This window comes from Telopea speciosissima, chromosome 3 (genome assembly GCF_018873765.1).
Source record: "Telopea speciosissima isolate NSW1024214 ecotype Mountain lineage chromosome 3, Tspe_v1, whole genome shotgun sequence".
In the NCBI taxonomy this organism is placed as follows: Eukaryota; Viridiplantae; Streptophyta; class Magnoliopsida; order Proteales; family Proteaceae; genus Telopea; species Telopea speciosissima.
The window spans coordinates 56,189,335-56,214,328 of record NC_057918.1 but is presented as its reverse complement, the minus strand read 5'-3'; positions in this window follow the sequence as shown (position 1 = coordinate 56,214,328).

Below are 24,994 nucleotides of genomic sequence, written 5' to 3'. Positions count from 1 at the left end.
GGCATAACGCCTCAATGGTGGCATGACGCCTTAGGCATGAAGCCTCAGTGGTGGGATGACGCCTTAGGCATGGAACCTCAGTGGTGGCATGAAGCCTTAGGCATGAAGCCTCAGTGGTGGCATGACGCCTTAGGCATGAAGCCTTAGTGGTGGCATGACGCCTTAGGCATGAAGCCTCAGTGGTGGCATGTTGCCTTAGGCATGAAGCCTCGGTGGTGGCATGACGCCTTAGGCATGAAGCCTCAGTGGTGGCATGATGCCTTAGGCATGAAGCCTTAGTGGTGGCATGACGCCTTAGGCATGAAGCCTCAGCGGTGGCATGACGCCTTAGGCATGAAGCCTCAGTGGTGGCATGACGCCTTAGGCATAAAGCCTCAGTGGTGGCATGTTGTCTTAGGCATAAAGCCTCCGTGGTGGCGTAACGCCTTGGTGTAGTGGCAGTGATTCGATTGAGTGGTAGAAGAAGACAAGTATTCCTGAAACACCTCTTTATTTTGAATGAAAATTTTCAAATTGCCCTTGAAACAGTTGATGTCGCTTCATCAATCGCTGTCACATTACTATCATTACCACTACCACTCTGCTACTACTTGATCGCTACTATTGATGAAGCTATTTGCTTCTCTGGTAATACTTCTTCGTGTTCGAGTTCCGGTATGGTCTACCTTCTTGCCCCGAGTCTTCAAGCGGTAGGTCCCCGGACGTATCTACTTGGAGACTATGTAGGGTCCTTCCCGGTTGGTGACTTCCTTCCTTGCTCTGTGTGATGCACTTGCCCTCTGTAGGACTAGATCTCCCTGGTGGAATAGCCTTTCCTTGACCCTGGCATTATAGTATCCGGCAAGACGTTGTTGGTAGGCGACGTTCCTTACTAGTGCTCTCTCACGGACCTCATCTATAAAGTCTAGGTTCGCCCGTAGTCCATCGATATAGGTACGTTTGTTGTAGTGCAGAACCCTATGGGACATGGCGCAGACCTCTACTGGCACCAATGCTTCAGTGCCATATGCTAGGCGGAATGGGCTCTCTCCTGTGGGTGTCCGTACTGTAGTTTGGTACGCCTACAGGACGCTTGGTAGCTCTTCGACCCATTTTCCTTTGGCTCCCTCTAGCCTTTTCTTGACTCCTTCTAGTAGTGTTCTGTTGGTGACCTCCACCACACCATTGGCCTGTGGGTATGCTACCGATATAGGCCGATAGTCGATGTTATAGCTGTGACAGAATGCTTGGAATTTTGGGTTATTGAATTGTTTGCCATTGTCAGAGACGAGGATCTGTGGTACCCCAAACCTGTAGATGATGTCGTTGCGGATAAACTTCTCCATCTCTGTCTCTGTTATCTTGGCCAAGGGTTTAGCTTTGACCTACTTGGTGAAGTAGTCAATCACGACGACCAGGTACTTTCTGTTTCCCGGTGCTGCGGTGAAGTTGCCTAAGATGTCCAGTCCCCACATAGCAAAAGGTATGGGGTTGAGGATCGATGCCTGCTTGGTGGCGGGTAGATGGGGTACTGGAGTGAACAACTGACATTGCTCGCACTTCTTGGCATATTGGATGGCCTCCTCTTGCATTCGTGGCCAGTATAGTCCCTGGCGGAGGATTTTGTAGGCTAGGGCTCGTCCCCCTATGTGGCTTCCACATATCCCCTCATGGACTTTTGCTAGAGCGTACTCTGCCCCCTTGGGTCCTAGGCACCGGAGTAGTGGTGCTGTTACCCCCCGCTTGTATAGTACCTCGTCTAGGACGGTGTACTTTGCAGCTCTCATCCTGATTTTTCTTGCCTCGGCCTTGTCTTCTGGTAAGACGTCGTTCGAGGTAGTTGAGTAGAGGGTCCATCCAGCTAGGTCCCTCCTCGATTTCGTTAACCTGCTTTTCCTTATACGTTGGCCCATGCAGGATCTCAACATAGACTGCGCTAGCCAAATTTTGGAGTTCCTCATTGGCTAGCCTGGATAGGGCATCGACGGCGGCGTTCTCGTCCCTGGGAACTCAAACCATCTTGAACTGCATGAAACCCTCGATCAATGCTTGGGCATGTGCTAGGTATTATTGTATGCATGGATATAGAATCCTTCGGGGCTGGTTAATATGAGGCCAGCGCCGCTTCCCACCGCGTTACTCGACCCATCCACCAACATGTCCCACGATCCGCGATCCTTCTCCTCAGGCTCCCCTATCTTTGGTTCGATCTCAAACAGGGTACACTCTGCAATGAAATCTGCAAGGGCCTGGCCTTTGATGGCTGTCCTTGGTTGGAACCTGATGTCATGCTCACTTAACTCCACCGCCCATGCTATCAATCGTCCGGAGACATCGGCTTGTGGAGTATCTTCTTCGGAGGTAGGTCTCGTGAGGACTGGGATGGTATGGGCTTGGAAGTATGGTCGTAGCTTCCTAGCGCAATTACCAATGCATAGGCTACCTTCTAGATCCTGGTGTACTGGTCTCTGCATCGATCGAACATGGCCGACGTAGTAGATAGGCCTCTAGACTTTGTCTTCTTCCTTCAAGAAGATCAACACCACGACCAGGGGTGGCGGCCGAGTAGAGCTGTAATTCTTCGTTAGGTTCTCGTCGCCAAGCGGTGGTGGGCTCTCTAGGTACTCCTTCAATTCTTCAAATGCCTTCGGCACTCTTTCGTCCATGTGAAATCCTTAGGGCTTCGAAGGTTCTTCAATGTTTTGAAGAATGGTAAGCACTTATCACCTGATCGTGACACGAACCTGGAGAGGGCGGCGACCCTTCCATTCAACCTCCGCACTTCCACGCCTTTCCGAGGAGGTGCCATCTCTTGGATGGCCTTGATCTTGGATGGGTTGGCTTCTATTCCACGTCGAGACCATGAACCCCAGGAATTTTCCGACGTTACACCGAAGGTGCACTTTGCAGGTTTAGCTTCATCCGGTTCCTCCTCGATCTGTGAATGCTTCCTCTAAGTCGGTCAGGTGTTGGTTGGCATGGATGCTTTTCACGAGCATGTCATCCACATATACCTCCATGTTGCGCCCGATCTGCTCCTCGAACATCTTGTTGACCATCCTCCGATAGGTGGCCCCTGCATTCTTCAACCCGAATGGCATGACGTTGTAGCGTAGTTCTCTTTGTCCGTCCGGAATGCGGTGTAGGACTCATCACCCTCATGCATGAGGATCTGGTTGTATCCGGAGAAGGGGGGGGGGGGGGGGGGGGGGGGGGGGGGGGGGGGGGGGGGGGGGGGGGGGGGGGGGGGGGGGGGGGGGGGAAGGGGGGGGGGGGGGGGGGGGGGGGGGGGGGGGGGGGGGGGGGGGGGGGGGGGGGGGGGGGGGGGGGGGGGGGGGGGGGGGGGGGGGGGGGGGGGGGGGGGGGGGGCGGGCGGGGGGGGGGGCGGAGGCATCCATGAAACTCAACATCTCATGGCCGACGGTGGCGTCGATCAGTAGGTCGATCCTGGGTAGTGGGTACTCATCTTTTGGGTATGCCTTGTTCAGGTCGGTGTAGTTGACGCACATCCTCCACTTCCCACTTGGCTTTGGTACCATGACCACGTTTGCAAGCCAGGTTGGGAACTTCTCCTTTCTGATGAACCCTGATTTGCTTAACTTCTCAACCTCTTCCTTGATTGCTGGTTGTCAGTCGAGGATAAAGTTACGCCGCTTCTGTTGAATGGGCTTCCTGGTTGGGTAGACATGTAGTTGGTGCTCTGCTATGGAACATGGTATTCCCGGCATGTCGGAGCTCGACCATGCAAAGACATCCATGTTCGCTTGGAGGAGGTGTCCAAGCCCTTCTTTCTGTTCCTTGCTTAGAAACGAGCCGACCTGAACGACCTTGGAGGGGTCGTCCTGGCTGAGGAGCCATGGGATGAGGTCTTCCACTGGTCTTCCCCTTCTCTCTGTCAATTCATCTCTCTGGTCACTGACCATGTTCTCTAGGTAGAGTGCCATTCCACGGGTGTTACCATTATTCTTTTTCATGAAGGTGGCGTAGCACTCCCTTGCTTTCTTCTGATCTCCTCGGACTTCGCCTACCCCATTCTCGGTGGGGAACTTCATCTTCAGGTGAAGTGGCGATATGACTCCTCTAAGGGTTGTTAGAGATGGTCGCCCTTGGAGGCCGTTGAAGGACACCACGGACTTGACTACCATGAAATTCACCATGATGGTCACTTATCGAGGGTGTAACCCGAAGGTGACGGGTAGTTCTATGGTACCTCTGATGGAGGCGGTGGCACCTGAGAATCCATGGAGGTAAGTGGGCTCTAGTTTGAGCTGATCGTCCCCAAACCCGAACTATCGATAGGCTTCCAAGGAGAGTACGTCAACAGACGCCCCTGTGTCTATCAGTACCCTATGTACAGGTCGGTTGGCTACCTCCACCTGTACTACCAGAGCATCTTGATGCAGGAAGTTTAGTCCTTCCAGGTCTTCATCCGAGAAGGAGATCACCGCCTCGGTCTTGGCTATCTTGCTTGGCTTCTCTGCCACTCCCACGAACCTGGCATGAGCTTTAGCTTTTCTGGTGGACTCTTGCCCCGGTCCTCCAAGTATGGTGAGGATAGGAGGTCCCTTGGTGCCACTAGGTTCTGTTGCATCTCTTCGCTCTTCTGGGTGGTCTCTCTCTCGATCTGTTCTTCTTTCTTCTCGTCTCGGTTCCACTCTATCTCCGTCGTGACCTCTGTCTCCTTGGCCTGAGCGGTTGTCACGTCTCCCCTTCACATACTTGTTCAAGCTTCCTGATCTTACAAGTTGTTCTATCTCTCTCTTCAATTGATAGCACTCCTCTGTGTCGTGCCCATTCTCTTTGTGGAAGGGACAATACTTGTTAGGGTTTTACTTCTCTGGTCCTGCTAGCATGGGTCATGGCCAATGGAGTAGGTCACGGTCTTGGATCTGCATGAGTATCTGGGACTTGGTGGTGTTTAGTGGTGTGAACTCAGGGGTGCTTGCCCTCTCACTTCTCTCTGGGCGACGGTCTATCCTCCCAGATGGGCGGTCGCTCTTCTCTTGTCGATGCTCTATCCTTGACCTCTTACCCTCTTTGTGGTCATCAGGTGCTGACCTCTTGTTGTCCTGCGGCTTGGCCTCAATTATTTTTGTTCTAGCTTGTAGTACCTCGGCCATATTTGCAAACTCGTTGCACCGCTCTAGGAGCTCTTTCATAGTCCTGGTCTCATGACGTGCCAGGTCCTTGATCAAGTCCAGATCCCTGATGCCTCCTACTAGGGCTGCATGCTGTGTCTGGTCGTCCAAGTCTCGAACCTCCAGGGATTCCTTGGTGAACCTACTAACGTACTCCCTGAGAGATTCCCCAGGGTTCTGTACCATGTTCAGTAGATTGACGGTGGTCTTCTTCTGCTTGACACTACTTTGGAAGCGGGTGATGAACTGTTCGCATAGCTCTGTGAATGAGCATATAGATCTTGGTCATAGCCTGGAGAACCATGATGTGGCTGCTCCCTTGAGGGATGCAGGGAATGCCCGACAGGAGACCACGTCCGATCCACCATACAAAGTCATCATGCCATTAAAGTAGTTGATGTGGTCATTAGGGTCAGTGGTACCGCTGTAAAGTTCAAAGGTGGGTAGTCGAAACCTGGCAGGTAGCGTTGCTGACATGATCTCTGCCGAGAATGGGTGTTGTCCAGGTATGGAATGTGTCTCGCCTTTGGTCTGCTTCTTCAACCCTTCCAGCTTCTCATCCAGGTCGCGGAGTCTTCGATCGAGCTCCTCGTCCCGTGTCTGTCCCTTACACCTGGCCGGGTGTTCGCTGCGACCCCGTTCACGCTCTCTCCTAGATGTCCCCTCCCACCTTGAGTGTTGGCGGGATGGTGAATGGTCACGCCGTGATGAACCCTGTCGTGAAGGTGAGGGGCTTTCCTCTCTGTAGGTCCGGCTTCATCGTGGTATGTGACCTTCTTCAAGTCGTCCGTCGAACACAGACCTCCAGATCGATCTCTGCGGGCTAGACACCCTCGCCCTGGGTGTTGGCATCCTCCCACGTTTTGACCGTGGCGAGTGGTCTCTTGTTCTCCTGGGATGCTGGGAAGGCTCCCCCCGCTGCGGAGTGGGGGTTGCCCGTTGCGCAAGTCTCTCTGATCTCACGCCCCTGGGAGATGATCTCCTAGGGTTCGGCTCTTGTCGAGGTACGGACTCCACCCTTGCTAATGGTGAAGTCCTTCGACGATGAGACGTCACACGCTGTGTCAAGTATTCTCGAAAGAGTCATTGTTCATTGAGGATCTGTCGTTGCAGGTCGTTGATCTGACCCACAGTGGCTGGAGCATTGGGGTCAGGTATCACCTCCACCACCACATCGTCTGCCTTGTCATTGTTGGGCTCGTCAACCACAAACTGGTCATTAAGGGGGATCTCTTCCTCCAGAGGGACATGGTCCTAGTCATTGGCTCTGCGGTGAGAGCACTCTGGGGGTGGTGATCCATTCCTTGCTCCGTTGTTGGTGGTGGTAGTCTTCCTTCGTGCCATTGAATGAATATGGAAGCGAGCTAGTAGTTGTAATGGCTAGCGTCGTTCCCACAGACGGCGCCAATCTGTTGCGTGAAGAAATCGTCGAGTGGTCCTGCGAGTGCCGTCACCTGCAAGTGGACCAAGGGGTCAACAGAGAGAACCGGTGTGGTTCCGGCTTGGGGTTCTCCAATGCCAAAGTTAGATCTCCTGAGCAAATAGATGAATAGTGATTATTCAATATGAGTTTTCGATCTCCCCAATGGGGTTGTGTACCTTGCCTTTTATAGTAGTGTATGGCAGTGTGGAGAGTCCCAGTTTGATGGCGATTATGCCGTTGAGTGGATAGAGGCCCTGGGTAACTGGGCTCTATCCTGATTGGCCATCTCCCCATGGGAAGGAGTGTCCTGGTGGTATCAAGATCCTTGTTGGATAGATACCCGTGTGTGGTGATAACGTCATTGGTGCTTGAATCCATCTGGGTGACGTGACTTCTAAGCGGTGGCTTAGAGTCCTGGTGGTGACATGAATCTGTAGTGACATGATTGGGTCATAGACGAGTGGCCCCGGTGTCCGTGTACATCACGTCCGCGTCCACGATGCCGCACCTGGGTGTAGGCCCACCTGGGTGAGAGGCTGCGCCTGGGTGTAGGCCGCGCCTGGGTGAGGCCGCGCTTGGGTGTAGGCCGCGCCTAGGTGAGGCCGTGCCTGGGTGAGGCCGCGCCTGGGTAAGGCCGCGCCTGGGTGAGGCCACGCCTGGGTGCAGGCCGCGCTTGGGTGAGGCCGCGCCTGGCGCAGGCCGTGCCTGGGTGCTAGCCGTGCCCGAGTGGGACCCCCGGTTTGTTCTCCTTGGTTCTGGAGCGGGTCGCCCTGTGACACGTGGCGGCCGCTGATTGGTCCGGTGAATCTTGGATGTATCAGTACCTATCTCCTCAAAACAATTCATGGCTCTTAGGTAATGCAGACACTTAAGCTATACCTATTTACTATGATTGTTTCTATCACATCGGAGATGGGAGGATGCTTCTTATCCACTGATCACTAAGGTTAGCCGTTTGGAGTTCCCAAAGTGGTCTATGGATAGTCCATTCTCTCATTGAGATAGGAGGCCATGGGATTCTGACCGTTAAAGATTCCCGTACTATTACTTGCTTTACTTAGTCGAGGGCAATAAGGTAATTTTAACATTACTACACATTAATCATGTTACTCCTAACCATCATACATCACATGCATCTAGTAACACGCACAAGCAAATATTACCCTATGTACTAACATGTAGCAAACCATATAAAGCAAATAAATTAAGCAATAATATGGTATGATCATGGGATTCTCGAAGGTCTTCAACTCCTTGAAACTTGAAAAGCTCCCACTCAAAACTTTGTCTTCCTTGAAGTCATGCTCCTCTTCTTTCATCTCAAAGATCATCTCATGTCTTTAAGTGGTTACATCTATTGGACTTTAAAATTAAATTACATCTCATGAATTTAGAAAAAAGATTAAAATTTTACAACCATTTAGAAAACCTTGGGAAACCAACCCTCCAATTATAGGGCTGCCCAAGGGGGATAGAATCATTTAGAATGGGGTAAGAAGAGAGGGGGGGAAATTAAGAAGTGACATAAATATAAAACAACTATCACATACTTAATCCCATGACCATTCCATGCTACAAAACAAATGGTTAGATCAATTTCTCAAAATCAAAGTGCTAGTACCACATGAATCTCATAATCCCACTTTTAACTCTTTAAAAATGATTCAAGTATCAACTTTAATACCCAACACTTGGATATGCAATCTATACATGATAGGTAGGCATGTACTCAAGAAAGCATTGCATTCTCTATATTATCTCATAATAAAATGCAATGAGAGCAAAAGTGTAATTTCACACATACTTGTTTAATTACACAATTTAAAGAACTATTCTAAAATTTCTTTAATTAAACGATGTTAGAATGAAAATGTTTTTCGGTTCTCATAAAACTCGATGTCCAATCAATTCTCAATTAATCACACCAAGTGGAACCTTAAATTAAAAAAATAAAATTTGCATCTATTTCATTCAAAACAGTTTCATTATTATTATTATTATTATTATTTTGATTTACAATAAGTGGTCCGATCCACATGGACCGGCCCATGGGTCAAACCCATATGGGTCGGCCCTTGGTTCGGCCCAAGGACGAACCACCCATGTATTAATAAAGTGGGTCCCATGGGTCAATTTGCAATTAAATAGAATCCTATTTTAATTTGGACTTTCCTAATTAAGTTAAGATTCCTATTTAAAATCAATTTTCATTCATGAGAGAAAATAGTTAGGGTTTGATTCTAAATAGGAAATCAGAATCTCACTCCTTTTATATTCTCATTATATTATGAGCAAGGTTCAAAAACTCGGGTCTCGGAGCCATCTCGGCCCAGCAAAAAACCGAGTTGGGCCGAGATCTCCCCGAGATCTCGATGAGTTTGTGCATTTTTTTTTTCTGACTCGGAAGCCCATCTCAGTGGGTTTTAGACCTCTTTTGGGTCTGAAAATCGGTATGCAGCCTATTTTAGGCCATTTAAACACAATGGCATTATTAGATTTTACAAAAACAAAGTCCAAATAGGAGTTTCAGTTAGTGGGAAGCTGGGCAGACACTTACTTATTTTAGAAATCAGGACAGACACAGAACAAACAGTCTTATTTATGCCTAAATAACTCCTTCAATATAAATCAGATTTAAGCAATCTTGGACTTGTTGGAAAGCTTTCAAAACATAGCTTTCCAACAAGTCCAAGATTGCTAAAATCTAATTTATATTGAAAGAGTGTCAAACTTAATTCAATGTGCGTGAATGCTGTCAAAATCGCTCTGAATGAAAATAATTTTTTGGACATCAAAACAAATGAATATTTTACCGCACTTTTGGTTTTTAGCAATATTTTACCATAATAAGATTTATGGAATTTTTAGATTTGAGAAAAACCCCAGCATTAGAACGTTAAAAATTGCACCTATCGCCGAAAATCCAGTTTTTGTTCTTGAACTGGGGGGTTGACTTTTTTTCCTTTTGAAATTTGATTTTTTAACTATTTTTATTGGATTCAAATGGGGGGGGGGGGTATTTGCTTATTTATGAATAATATCTTAAGTAAATGAAATACAAATACAAAAACATTTACTTAAGTGATATTAGGCATAAATAAGTGTCTGTCTTCTCTGTCTTAGTTCCTGACATAGATAGGTGTCTGTATACCAAGAATTTCCAACAAGATCTCGAGATCTGGCACTCATATAAAGGACCTACATGGGCATTTTTCTATGTCAAACCGAGATCTCGGAGAGAGATTGACATTTTAAGTTTCGTAGGCCATCTCGACTCGGGAAATTGAAAATCGAGAATCTCGGTGAGATCTCACGAGATTTCGGACTATGATTATGAGCAACTTAATTAGATTTAGATTCCTATCCAAAATACCAAATTAATTCAAATACAAGTTTCCTAATCTAATTAGAAAATCTTGCTCACAAATCCAATTTTTCTAATCTAATTAGGAAACTTTGCTAAAAGTCCTATTGTGTTCAAAACATAATTAGAGCATCTTCAAGCAATCTCCATAAAATAGCTTCAACTAGAACTCTATTAATAGAACTTACAAGATGGAATTTGACATGAAGAAGATGAACTTTTTAAATCTACATCACATGCACACATAAAAAATTTCAAAATTCATCATCTTCCCCAACCCCTATGGACCCATTTTTTTTTTTAAGATGCAAGGGCCGCTGCCCATGCGGCGCACGACAACAGGCAGCTGCCTGTGCGCACTGGCCATGGCTTGTAGCCGTGTGACACACAAGGCTGCGCTTGCGCATGACCGCCCGCCCCACACCTGCTGACAAGCTGGCCAGCAGGCGCTGATGGCAGGCCGTGCATGCATGCCGCGGCTGCCGGCCGGCGGTTTCGCCTAGTGTGCCCTCTTCTCCTTCGTTTCATATATTGTCAACTTCGAATTTTATGTACAATACTCAAAATTTAAAAAAACTCAAAACACAATAATTGAGGAAGAAGAAGAAGAAGAAGATTGCAAGTTGATATTGATATGTGTTTAATGAAGAACCTATGCTCTGATACCAATTGTTAGTGGCGGCGGAAGCGATGGGATTCTCATGTAATCACAAAATTTTATGAGTATGCAAGGATCTAAATAAACACAATAATGTACTAACCTCAAGGGGAGAGCAAGGTCACCTAGAACACTTAAATGGTGTGTTCCTCGAAAGGAATGCAACACTTGAAGAAGATCTCCCAAGCATGCTTCACCTCCAATTGTCAATAGTGTTTGAGGAAGAAGAAGACTCTCTTTTTTTCTCTCTAAGCTCTCTCACAATTTTGTGCAAATTGTTGTATTGATTTTTTTCTCTATTACCATTAATCATCTTTGGCCTTAGGTCTCTTTATATACATAGAGACTTAATTGAGGAGGTGGCAAACCTACGGTCCAGATCTAACCAAGTGGTGTGATCCTAATGGTATCCCATAAGATTATCCTAAATTATATATAAGGACAAAACTTATCTAAAATCATAGTATAGGATGATCCTACCAGGGCATAATCTGCAAAACCCCTTCTGGTAGGTAATTTTAGTATATTTTCTCCCTACACTACTAACACCTATAATGGGCCATTGCAACCATGGAATAATATCACCGCCACAATTCCGGTCTGTTATAATTTATCACGAGAGTATGGAGGACTTTGATTGGCCATAAAACAATTTGAAAACTCTTTTCCAAAATACATTAATTTAATATTAATAAAATAAAATATTCTTTGCAAACACTTTACAAAATACCAAGGCCTTGGATTTGGCACAATCAAATCCGTTCACTCTCTTTTTGGTGTTCTCCCTTTACGGGCAGTGAAAACTTTTTTGAGCATCACATCCATAACTATTTACGTTGTGTACACCGAGCGGCCGATATATAGTCAGTCCTTTCAGTAGACATCAACCATTGACACACCACAAATGTACAGAACATAAATAAAATGACAAGTGTCTCTCAAGTACAGAGAAAATAACTACCGGAGATTTCCGTTGCAACTACAACTTGACGGTGAATAATTCAGGAATCCCCGTGGATCATGTTCAACATGAAATGTGCCTATATTTACATTTTGGTCCAATCATTATTGTATGAATGTAAAATATAGCAACCATAGAACAGATTGCCCAAATCTATCCGTAGTTGTGAATAAAACAGTTTGAATTGGACAGATGCAATCTACAATTATGACAAACACATAATTAAATAAAATAAAATAAAATAATTTAATCAAATTAAATTGGGTTTGATGGACACATAAACGTTACATCCAACACTATAAGGATTTGCATGGAAACTAAGTAGAGTGATAGCTTACAATGGGGTTCCGCTTAAGGCAGCAAGAGAGTGAGTTCCCAAGCTGAGTTTGAGCTCCAAATCACCTCTTCCATGAGCTACAAGTCCAAGGGTGAGAGTATAGCAGGCTGGGGGAGTGGTGTGAGCTCAAGAGTAGCCCAAATGGAAAATGGGATCCTCCGTTTCCTTCTCTCCTTCTTTCCTCCTTCTTCTTCCTTCTCTTCCTTGTTCTTCCTTAGCTCCCACGTTTTCTCTCCTCTCTAGGGTTGAAAAATGAGAGAAATGAGAAGGGGGCTGGGTTCCTATGTTGTTTAGATAAGAGCTCTAGGTCATGTTTGGTTAGATGTTGTCTTGGGATCCAAGAAATGTCCTAAAACATATTAATGTTCAAATAGGTCTTAGGGTTTTGGTCCATAGGGTTTAGTTAGGTCCTATGGTCCACATTTGGTCCAAAATAACTAAGGGCTAAGCCCTAGGCCAAGGTAAGACAGAACCAGGCCAAAATAATACCCTTTTTACACTGTGCGGATGATGCAGTGGCCAACTATGTGCATTGTCCGCTGGTTTCCCAGGCATGAGCCGTAGGGTCAAAATATAGCAGACCTCCGCCCACTGTTTTGGCCATAACGCGGTCGATACATAACCAAATGGCGTGATTCAAAATGTGTTGTAAAATACACTTAAAGGGATACATTTTTCATGAAGGAACCTTTGACCAAATCAGAAAGGAAGACCCTTGAAATTGGGTTCAAAGATGGTTGTAGTGCTTTAACAGCAAAACCATAATTGAGTTGACTCTAGATGGCATACGGTTTTCCTCCGGGATGTTTGTACATGAAAGGGGGGCATGCAAAAGTATAATTAATGTACATATAAGTTAAAACAATGGTCAAGAACCAATCATATAAGATTTAGTTACAAAGTCTAAGTCTAAAGCTTACCTAATCAAAGTCTTCCTTCAAGACTCAGAAGGGTTGCCCAAGCTACCCTACAATACGCACACAAGTATCATATGTACGAATTGGGTCATGGGTATAATATTTCCCACACATTATAAGAATTTTGTCCTCAAAATTGGCTTATTGGATGGGTTGAAGAATTGTGGGAACATCAACCATAATTCGACCTCAAACTCCCAAGACGTTTTCTTGTCAGAAAGACTGTTCGAGAAAGGGAGATCTAAGATGTACTTTTATTTTATTATTATCCAAATGTAAGGGTCTCATTATCAATGAATAACAACATCTTCCTATCTATCACACAACCCTACTTGTCTCTATTATTATTGTGTGTTGTTAAGGCTTTTATTAGGCGATATCAATTATTGAGTAAATCATTGTGGGTCAGATCGGTCAGTGAACCTGATAGAGAAAAAGGGCTCTGATACCATATTATCACACCCCACTCCCTACGCCTAGGGAAGTGTGACTGGAATACCCCCTGTATTCCATACTAACCCCACGGATCTACACCTTGTAGTACCATGGTCACTGATCCCACAAAATAAATCGAATCAGAGTGCATGCAGAAGTTGTATAATATTTATAATTATCAAAGTGCGGAAGCTACACAGGTGATATCATATAGTAAGTGGGATTTTATTCCAACATTTCAAGGTTTGTAACTTAAGTAACAATATATTCAAATACAAGTAAAGAAATTCCAAAGTTAAAACAATACTTAATTACATTAATTCTCTATGATAGTCCATAATCCAAATGGGCCTCAAGTCGGCACTAAGCCACATCACGAGCACAGGACTCACAAGCGCACTCTGGTTCATACTCCTTCTCACCATAAACATACCAAGCACCATAGCCTTCAATGAACAAATATGCCGAATCATCATCGGTCAGTACCATCATACTTGTAGTCATATCTAAAAAGAGAGGTCCATCAAGGGATGAGCTTCCTATAAGATCAGTGAGCAATTATATCATACAAGTATACGCAAACAATCATGAATGCACAACCCACCGGACGCAAACCAAAAAATGATAGACGAATCCCACAGCGTCCCATACCACCAGGATAATTCTTACATCAAATTCAGTTTACAGTCATGCACATGAATGAATTCCAGTTTTTAGTATGCATCCACCTAACAATCAGAATACCTAAGTCCATGAGGTAAAATGCTACTGTAACATCCCTTAGGTTGTATCCCTCATAAGTCAAAATGGTGACAATCCGACTATACAATCCGAGTTGCGGTTGGAAACCTGCTAGACCAGACTCCCTCACAGGGTTGTCCACAAGCCCCCAAGCTAACCCAAGCTCTCACCCAAATACGGTGGTCTATTGAGAATGACACCCTAGTCCTTCGGAAGTCACCAACAGTTACCCAACACCTTTCCCCCTATTGGTAAGGGGTGTAGCACCGAGAAAAATGTAATCCTAACCATGCATCTAAAAAGAAGGGTGCACGCTCACGTATAAGCTAGAGGTCGAGTCCATAGTACCGAAATCACGGTTGGCCCAACTATCCTCTCGCCCCCTCTAGCTTACACATGCACATGTGGGAGTACGGCGGATATGATATCGAATAATGGTCCGCCCGGTCACATACTCGTACAACTCATCACATAAACATCGCATATCCAACATATAACCATTATTCACATCCGTATCTCATCGCATAATCATTTCAAAACCATATCTCATATTCATGTCTCAACACAAATCCATTATTCACATTTACGATAACTGTTCAAGCATAATTGTAAATCCCTAAGCATCTAGTATTCCACATGATAATCTTAAACCATTATTACCATGATCCATCATTAGTAACAAACATTGAAATTAGCATAGATTACCATATCATTTATCACATACATGCATGAATTACATTCAACGCAGGTCATCACAAAAATATTGTATAAATTAAGTCCAACTATCTAATCCACTGACAATTGTTGTGTCGAAGGTAAAATTGATTTTTGTGTAGTGTACGCTCATCCCATACGCGTACGCTAAACTAGCATGTCATCATACAAGTGTATAATAGGTGAGAGAGTGTTAGTGTCGAAGGTCTAGAGTCAAAAACCCCGATTCAGTTCAAGTCTGACTCAAGCGAATCATGCACTTGATGGATAACATGATCGTCCACTAGTTTGGCAGACTGTGCAGGCAGTGGACTTTATATAAAATAGGCAGACTGTGCTCAATTTTTACCCTGGTGGATGATGGCATCGTTAACCTACTGTATCGTCCGCCAGAGTCCGAAAGTGCATGAAATGGCTTGGATTGATTCCAAACCTTGGTCAATGGCCATGGGATCGGTTGGGGCCTAAAGGACAGTGTACTAGGCCTCCAAATGAGTCATTAAACATCTATATTGGATCCTAATTAGATCCCAATGCATGGATTGTAAGCTCAATGCCCCGAAACCCCAAAATGAAGGTCTACAAAGGGTGCTTTCATGGCATCCAAGCCATAAGCTGGGGAATGGGGTGTTCAAGGGTACTAAATGATGCTCTAGGCATCTAATTAGGTGAGAAAACTAATAAGAAACAAATTCCCTATGGTTTGGTTAAGGATTGGACAACCAGTACATGAAATCGATAAGGATTTGCATGGAAAGTAAGTAGAGTGATAGCTTACAATGGGATTTTGCTTAAGGCAGCAAGAGAGTAAGTTCCTAAGCTAAGTTTGAGGTCCAAATCACCTCTTCCACAAGCTCCAAGTCCAAGGGTGAGTGTATAGCAGGTTGGGGGAGTGGTGTGAGCTCGAGAGTAGCCCAAATGGAGGATGGGATCCTCCCTTTCCTTCTTCTTCCTTCTCTTCCTTGTTCTTCCTTAGCTCCCACATTTTCTTTCCTCTGTAGGGTTGGGAAATGAGAGAAATAAGAATGGTGCTAGGTCCCTATCTTATTTAGATAAGAGCTCTAGGTCTTGTTCGGTTAGATGTTGTCTTGGGGTCCAAGAAATGTCCTAAAACATATTAATGTCCATATAGGTCTTAGGGTTTTGGTCCATAGGGTTTAGTTAGCTCCTATGGTCCACATTTGGTCCAAAATAACTAAGGGCTAAGTCCTAGGCCAACGTAAGATAGAACCAGGCCAAAATAACACCCTTTTTACACTGGGTGGATGATGCAGTGGCGGACTGTGTGCATCGTTCATCGGTTTCCCAGGCATGAGCCATAGGGTCAAGATATAGCAGATCTCCGCCCACTATTTTGGCCATAATGGCGGTCGATACATAACCAAATGGCATGATTCAAAATGTATTCTAAACTACACTTAAAGGGCTACATTTTTCATGAAGGAACCTTTGACCAAATCAGAAAGGAAGACCCTTAAAATTGGGTTCAAAGATGGTTAGAGTGCTTTAACAGCAAAACCAAAATTGAGTTGACTCTAGATGGCATGCGGTTTTCCTCCGGGATGTTTGTACATGAAAGGAGGGCATGCAAGAGTATAATTAATGTACATATAAGTTAAAACAATGGTCAAGAACCAATCATGTAAGATTTAGTTACAAAGTCTAAGTCTAAAGCTTACCTAATCAAAGTCTTCCTTCAAGACTCTGAAGGGCTACCCAAGCTACCCTACAATATGCACACAAGTATCATAAGTACGAATTGGGTCATGGGTATAACATTATCCACACCCTATAAGAATTTCATCCTCGAAATTGGCTTATCGGATGGGTTGAAGATTCGTGGGAATCTTGCCTGCAATTTGACCTCAAACTCCCAAGACATTTCCTTATCGGAAACACAATTCTAGTGTACCTTCGCCTAGGTAAAGGAATGGTTGCGAAGGTGGAGTTCCTTTGGCTTCAAGATCTTGGCTGGTTGCTTCTCCAAAGTTAAGTTGGCAGCAAGTTCAAACTACTCCGGATTTAAGACACGAGTCAGGTTTGGGAGGTACTTCTATAACATCCATACGTGGATGTCATTGCGGACTCCAGCCAATGATGGGGCAGTGTCAAACTACATGCCACCTACTTTCTATTTGCCTAAACCTCATATGGCCCAAAGAATCTCAGACTCAGCTTTCATTTCATCCCAACTCTCATCACTCATTTGGTGGGAAATATCTGAAGAACAAACATAGCCTTCAAAATAAACTCTAGGTCCTTCCATCTAACATTGGCGTAGCTCTCTTGCCCCGACTGAGCCATCGTGATACAGCCCCTCATCACATCTACATTCATCATAGGTACCCTGGATCATCTCAGGTCCCATTATACATCGTTGGCTTATCTCATTCCAATTTATTTCTTTAGGAGGATGGATGACAGGTTGACCTGTCCACGACACACCCAAGGAGGGTACCCAAGTATCAATGGTATAATAGTCAAGTACTCATTTCAATTCCAATTGGCTCAAGATTTTCTTTAGTACACTTCACAAACGTCTCAGGTGAAGTTACAAACCATCACACATTTGAAAGGGGCTTCGGGTATTCCCTACGGTCTTCTTCACACCACGGCACGTACATGTCATTACTTCCAATTGTGCTCATGACTGTAACATCTCATGAATCACTGGTGTCAATAGTCACCATGGTAACACCCACTATGAAAGTTCAAATTAGCCCGCAATTTTGGGTTCGTGTGTAACATTCCCCACACCTTATAAGAAATTTTGCCCCTGAAATTTGGTGTTTGCGAAGCTCCAAATAGGTGGGGATTCTTACACCAAAATTAGTTTATTTTCTCAATTTGGGCTGAACTGTCTCAATCCACTTATGCATGAGGCCCACAAGAAATTCAAGTTTGATTTAGCCCAAAGTTCAGTGCGACAAGGGCCCCAGAATGTTGAACCCAAAATTTGAAAAGATCCAAACCCAATAGTATACCTCCCCCAGTACAATAATCCTCTAGTCTTGGGCCACATCACAAGTTCCCTTTATATTTAGTTTACGTGACACTACTACAATAACTTCCACATCCAATTTTCCACTACTCGACCCAACTTTAGATTGAATTGGAATATTGATGGAATCCCTATTGTTCACTCCCAAAACAGAGGGGACATTCGGTGACCCATTACTCCACTCATACCTATTGTTGAGCAAAGTTTTGTCAAATCCTTCCATTTCAGTTACATCATATTCCCAGCTGTTTTAGCCTATAACCACACCCGATATAAGCTTCTCCTCAACTTTAATCTCAAGATATGATATTCCACTTAATTTACTTGATATAATTCATACTTCCTCGCATCCGACTTGCATTGGCCTTTTTAACTAATCAACGGTTACGGGTGCACAGCCGTACCAGGATTCAACTACATGCCTAATAGTCTTTCACCAAACCCCGAAATTCAGATACAAAACTAAGATTTTCTACACGACATGGTCCATGGTCTAGGTCCATTTACCAAGTGAATTCAAACATTTCTGGTAGGGTTACCAACAACTTTCAAGAATAGTTATCCCATGAGACGTGTGGGGCCGTAGGCTCACCCAAGGGTACATGGAGCTGCTCTCGGTACTCCTGGTGCGATAGGTATAAGTCTCAAGAATGGTACTCTTGAGAGGTACGTGGGGCCAGAGGCTCACCAAGGATGCTTGGGACCACTCCACAGAATCACCAGATGGCTCTCAAGGAAAACCCAAGACAACTACGAGGTCGAACGTTATAGGGAAAAATTCCCACACTAAAATAAATCTACACGAAAAGGTCTTCGAAGAGTCTTCGCACCGACGAAGAGATAACACAAACAGATAAATCTTACTAACGTCGGTAGGCAACTACATGGAGTCCTAAACTTTGGATCGACAATGCATGCATAGGCGATAGGTGTGTCCTCAAAGTAGTCATCACATAGGGAAAGCAATGGATGACATGCAAGATACTAAGAAAAATAACCATTCACAAGCATTAGAGGTCTAGGTAAGGTACCTGCTACAATGCCCGAAGATGATCCTCCATCCTTAGTGGTCATGGGGATTACGCCTCTGTGTGGTTTGCTACCCGGCTGTGGTTGCATAGGAATGATGGCCTGAATATATGGCACATATCGGGCCCATGCCTATGATAGGTGCAATCTCTAGATATACGCATCTGTTATACCCACACCTATCCCGACTTGAGGAGATTGGGTTCTCAGTGGCTTGCTTGTGAGTGCGAACCATGCTTAATTCATAGGAGGAGAAACCAAGTCAAACTCACAATTAAACTCCATCATGCATTTACTATTAAAGCGTTAGTGGGGTAGGACCATATTTAGGTGAGTCACAATAAGGTCCAGATGTGAGGTAGGTTGTTCCACCACAAACCCACAAGTTCACTTCAATTTTGGGACCTACACTCAACCAAAATTCAAATCCCTTTGATTCCCTTGTTCTGCTGTATTTTCTCCCTTAAATGCTCAATATCCTTGTAGAACACTTCACACACAACACAAAGATGGTTACCTCATGTATGGTTTCTTAACCCAAGTCTTACATAATCACAAAATTATTGTTTCACTTCCAAGTGCCATTAACTAACGAATGGAAAGGAACCCGCTATACCCTCAACGTTAATACTACACTAAGGGATAAGAAAATGACAAAATGAGAGAGTAGTCTAGAGCTGTCATCTAATGGAGTACAAATAGCCAGATGGGTTTGAGCAGGAGGCAAAGGAATAATCTGGAGATTACGGCAGTCATGATGGTGACCATGAAGGAGGGAGGTGATGGAAGTGATGTAAAGTCATTGCCCCACCCAGCCATGGAACCAAGAATAGAAGAACAACACAAGGTCCTAAGGACTCAATTGGATGAGAACTCTGTTACCTTGCATTCGATGGTTAATTTGGAATTTACTAAAATTGATGAGAGATTGGGCGACATAGAGGGTGGTCTTGATCATAGAGGACTCGGGGAGGGCTGAATAAATACCATGAAGAGGGGTAAGAGAGAGAAGAAATAAATAGATTAGACTTAAGATTTCTATTTCATTCCCTAGTATGTTCTGCTCTTTGTTAATCTTTAGGTTAGTTTCTACTTGTAGGGCAGTAGGGAGAAAGGGAGATCTAAGATGTACTTTTCTTTTATTATTATCCAAATGTAAGGGTCTCATTATCAATGAATAATAGCATCTTCCTATCTATCACATAACCCTACTTGTCTCTGTTATTATTTTGGGTTGTTAAGGCTTTTAATAGGCGATACCTATTATTGAGTAACTCATTATGGGTTAGATCGGTTAGTGAACCTGACAGAGGAAAAGGGCTCTGATACCATGTTGTCACACCCTGCTCCCTACACCAAGGGATGTGTGACTAGAATACCCCTGGTATTCCACACTAACCCGACGGATCTACACTTTATGATACCATGATCATTGATCCCACAAAATAAATCAAATTAGAGTGCATGTGGAAGCTGTATAATATTTATAATTATTAGAGTACGAAAGCTACACAGGTGATATCATATAGTAAGTGGCATTTTATTCCAATATTTTAAGGTTTGTAAACTTTAACTAGCAATATATTTAAATATAAGTAAATAAATTCCAAAGTTAAAATAGTACTTAATTACATTAATTCTCAATGAGAGTCCATAATCCAAATGGGCCTCAAGCCTGCACTAAGCTACACCACGAGCACAGGGCTCACAAGCGCACTCTGGTCCATGCTCCTCCTTGCCAGGAACATCCCAAGCGCCATAGCCTTCAACACATAAATACTCCAAATCATCATCAGTCAGTACCATCATACCTATAGTCATATCTAAAAAGAGAGGTCCCTCGAGGGATGAGCTTCCAACTAAGCCCAGTGAGAAATTAGATCATACAAGCATACACAAACAATCATGAATGCACAATCCACCAGACACAAACCAAAAAATGATAGACGAATCCCACAACGTTCAATACCACCAGGGCAATTCGTACATCAAATTCAGTTTACAGTCATGCACATGAATGAATTTTAATTTTTAGTATGCATCCACCTAAAAATCAGAATGCCTAAGTCCATGAGGTAAAATGCTACTGTAACATCCCTTAGGTTGTATCCCCCATGAGTCAATATAGTGACAATCCAGTGATACAACCCGAGTTGCAGTTGGAAACCTACGAGATCGGACCCCTCACCGGGTTGTCCGTAAGCCCCCAAGCTAACCCAATCTCTCACCCAAATACGGTGGTCTATTGAGAATGACCCCCTAGTCCTTCGGAAGTCACCAACAGTTACCCAACACCTTTCCCCCTATTGGTAATGGGTGTAGCACCGAGAAAAATAAAAACGCTCACGTATAAGCTAGAGGTCGAGTCCATAGTACCAAAATCACGGGTGGCCCGGCTATCCTCTTGTCCCCTCTAGCATACCCATACAACTCATCACATAAACATCATATATCCAACACATAACCATTATTCACATCCGCATCTGTTATACCCACACCTGAGACCCTATTGTTTTATTGCCATCCTTGTGACATGTAGATGGTGATGCCACATATGCCGATGAGCTGTTCCCTTTGGTGGTCAAGCCCAGTCATAAGATCATTGACCACTTCACAGGTTTGCCCGTCAAAGAGAGGTTCCTCAACCAGCAGTGGGGAAAATCCGTCGACTACCCTCCTAGTAACATCCCTAAGAGCGAGGAGTACCAGAGGGCATATCCAGTGTCAGCCCATTTGGACACTTCGCTCAGAGATGAACTCAGCATCGCTGTGCAGAAACTCTTCAAAATCATGAGGGACACGCTGTGACGATCAAAGGGTAATTTACTAACCTCAAGCTTTCTTGTTTGTCCTCCCCTCAGCAGCCTTAAAGTATGGGTCAAAGCCCAACAACTTTCTTTGAATTTTGGCCTTGACAGAAGGAACGGAACCACGAACGGACTCACAGGACTGAATACGTCCGATGTTTTGTCCATGTTGTCTCATGCTTTTTGGGTGTTTTCTTGTGTGGGGCCAACATCCCATCTCTCGAACCTCATGATTAAACCTCGGGCATAGTGGACCCCACCCTTGACCTCCTTATATCGTGTGTGCTATGATGGTGGGCCCACAAGCTCAAGTGATGTTTTAAAATGTGCTTATAACTTAAATGGCCAAACCAAACAGGTCAGTCACTTAACTATTACGAGCCTTGGTCTCTCGTTTATTGGCTCATTCACTGCTCCCACCAACTAAAATTGTGGAAGGCTTAGAGAGCATTGAAGAAGGAGAAGAAGAAGGTGATTAGTAGGGGGCTTGGTGAGGGACTTCATCCATTGGCTCACTTGACTAGGTGAGTACCCTCTCCTTCATTCCCTCTCTTTGAGTTTCACTTATGGGGAACCCGCTCTTAGGTCGACCATGACCTAGGGTTCCACTTGGAACCCAAGGGTTGAGCTTAACCTTACTAAAAGCCTCTTAGATGGAGTCCTACCCCTCCATTAATGCCATTAGAAGCCCCTTGCAACCAAAGTTGCTATCCAATTGCACTAAGACCATAACCTAGGATGGAAACTCTGAAGCTGATACCAATCCCTGGAAATACCAAGACCTACGAAAGATATATGTTTTGTGACCTTAGGAAGGCTTAGGACACACCTCCCTAGCTCTTGGAGCTATGTGACCTCAAGGGTTGAAGGTGGAAGTGAAAGAACTTCAAAATCTCGGACAAGAGCTCGGATGGATCCAGCCTCGGGCCTCCGTCCGTAAATCCCCCCAATGCATTCTGGGTGTTATACTCGAACGGATCAAGGAACGGACTCACCCTGTGGTTTCGTCTGATGTTCCGTTCCCTTCTATAAAGTCTCAGGGTATCGAACGGATACACGAACGGATCCATAGGAAGGTTCTGTCCGAGAATCCGTCCCTTGCGATTTGACCCCATAGCCTGAACAGAACCAGGGACAGACTCACCCTGCTTCCTCCGTTCCTGAATCCGTCCCTGCTGTGTTTTGTGTTACTTAACATTTATTCTTAGGGACTCTCTTTGGAGCCCACCTACTTTGACTAACACTATATTTCACACATCCCTAGGCTACCTAACTAGTATGAGAGAGCGTGTACCAAGGAAGTCTAAAACAAAAACTTGAACGGTACTCGACTATTGGTGGGTGGGTTTGGGTGACTTGTTTGGGTTTGCTTACATTACATATATATTGCATGCTTTAGATCATTAATTAAGCATGTTGTATTATTGCATATTATTATCTTGATTGTGAACAGTTATGATTATGATATGTGAATTGCTCATCGAGTACCGGATTATGGTGCTGGGACACTCGTACCGAAACCCTTGAATTACTTATAAATTGTTATCGCTTATCATATTGGCCTGTATGTGCCATGCCATTCTAATATGTGGGTGCTAGATGGTATGGAATGTTGATGCAGCCGAAATACCTCTCGAGATGATAGGATTTGTACGTAGTATAATTACGGTTAGATATTTACTTCCCTATGCTATGACCCTTACCAATAGGGGTTTAGGTGTTGGGTGATTAGGGCTCCTTGTTGTCTGTGGGGGAGAGAGACCAGGTAAGAGATGACCACTGATCATCGGGGTCTACCTATGGGTGGTATTGGGGCTTTGACCGGCGTACTAGTGACAATTAAGGTAACACTATAGCGATAACATAAGTAACCCATAGTGTTTACCCAAGTTGTCATAGTAGTATACACCACGGAGTTAGACTGTGTGCTAGGTGGAAAATCTATTAACATTACATGCATCATGGACTATATGTAACTGTGTGTATGTGCATTCCCCATCCTCTCACTAGCTCAATGGAGCTAACCCCCTGTGTACACTCTTTTTAGACTTTGATGCAGATGATGGTTATCTTGTTGGTCTCGAGGTTCAAGCCTCGAGTTATGATGATATAAGTGCTGCAGACCCAGAGATCGTGACTGAGGAGCATGATGATGGATGCCCTTGCGACGATTGTGCCTACGGGCCATAGTGGCGCTTGGGATTTACTCTTTTGTTTACTTTTGGGCTTTGAGCCGTGTATAAATATTTCTTGTTATACGTATATTTTGAGTAGTTATGTCATGGTCAGTCGGTATACAGTATTAAACTCTAATTGTATCATATAGCCGGTTGAACATATTATAACTACTAATTAAACAATTTCACTTGTTACTAATCTAATTTGGGATGGATTATTGCCTTTACCTTCGCACTTTGTTATTGCTTTGCTTTACATTGTTTATTGACTATGAATTGGAACATTGTGCCTGTGATCTTGGTAGCTTAATGGGATGACGCGTGTCATCCTAGTCACCCCTTTTATTGACTTTATTCCTATCCAGAATGGGGGCGTGATAGTATGGTATCAGAGCATGATGCTCTGCACCAACCACAGTCTAGCGAAGACTCCTGATCCACCCTATACAATAGGGTCTAAATTAGAATCTTCCAACAAGAATAATTGAAATGTGTGTGGAACCTAGGAAGAGGACTAGCTAGGGTGAAATCCGAGAACAATAGCAAGGTATTAGAGACAACAGTAGAATTAAAGAATTGTCTATATTGTGACTTTTATGATAAACATGAAGAGAAAATGAAGCGGAAAATTGAAATAAAATTTGTGTGTGCTTAGCAGGTACTGCAGTCCGTACGGACCGGTCGCTGTACTCGAAGGGGGTAACCCTAGTCGATCTACCATTTTGCAGGTAGCCTTCTACTGTGCATTGAAGGCGGCTGAGCCGGCCAAATTTGAGAAATAAAGATGATTGAAAATTAAACTTGATATTAATTTTGGAGAGAGTCTCAGTTACAGAGCTTGAGGTAAAAGGAGCTTGGGTGTACAGGTAAGGTTACAGGGTAACTTACTGGTGTACTTTGAAATGAACTTGAAGCCTGAGATAAAGGCTTAGAACTTGAACTCTTAATGAAGATCCTTTAATGGAGATCTTCTGTTATAGGACTTGACGAACTTTGAACTTGCTATTACAGACTTGGACTGTTGAGATCTTAGTTGAAGATCTCTTACAATTTGAAAATAAAATTAAAAATTTGGAAGTTCTACTTAGAACTTTTGATGTTTGATCGAAGGTTGGAGATGAGTTGCAGAGCTGCTTCTCTCTTCCAAAAACTTCCTCCTCCTCAACTAAGACGAATGGTCTTCTTAAAGGAGAATGGGTGCCTTTGCTTCAGCCTTATCTGAAGGGAATCTCTGGAGGCATGAGGGCCTGTCGGCTGGATTTGTTGTGACTTGTCGGCTGCTTTTGGACTTCGAAGGCAACTGGGGCCTACCC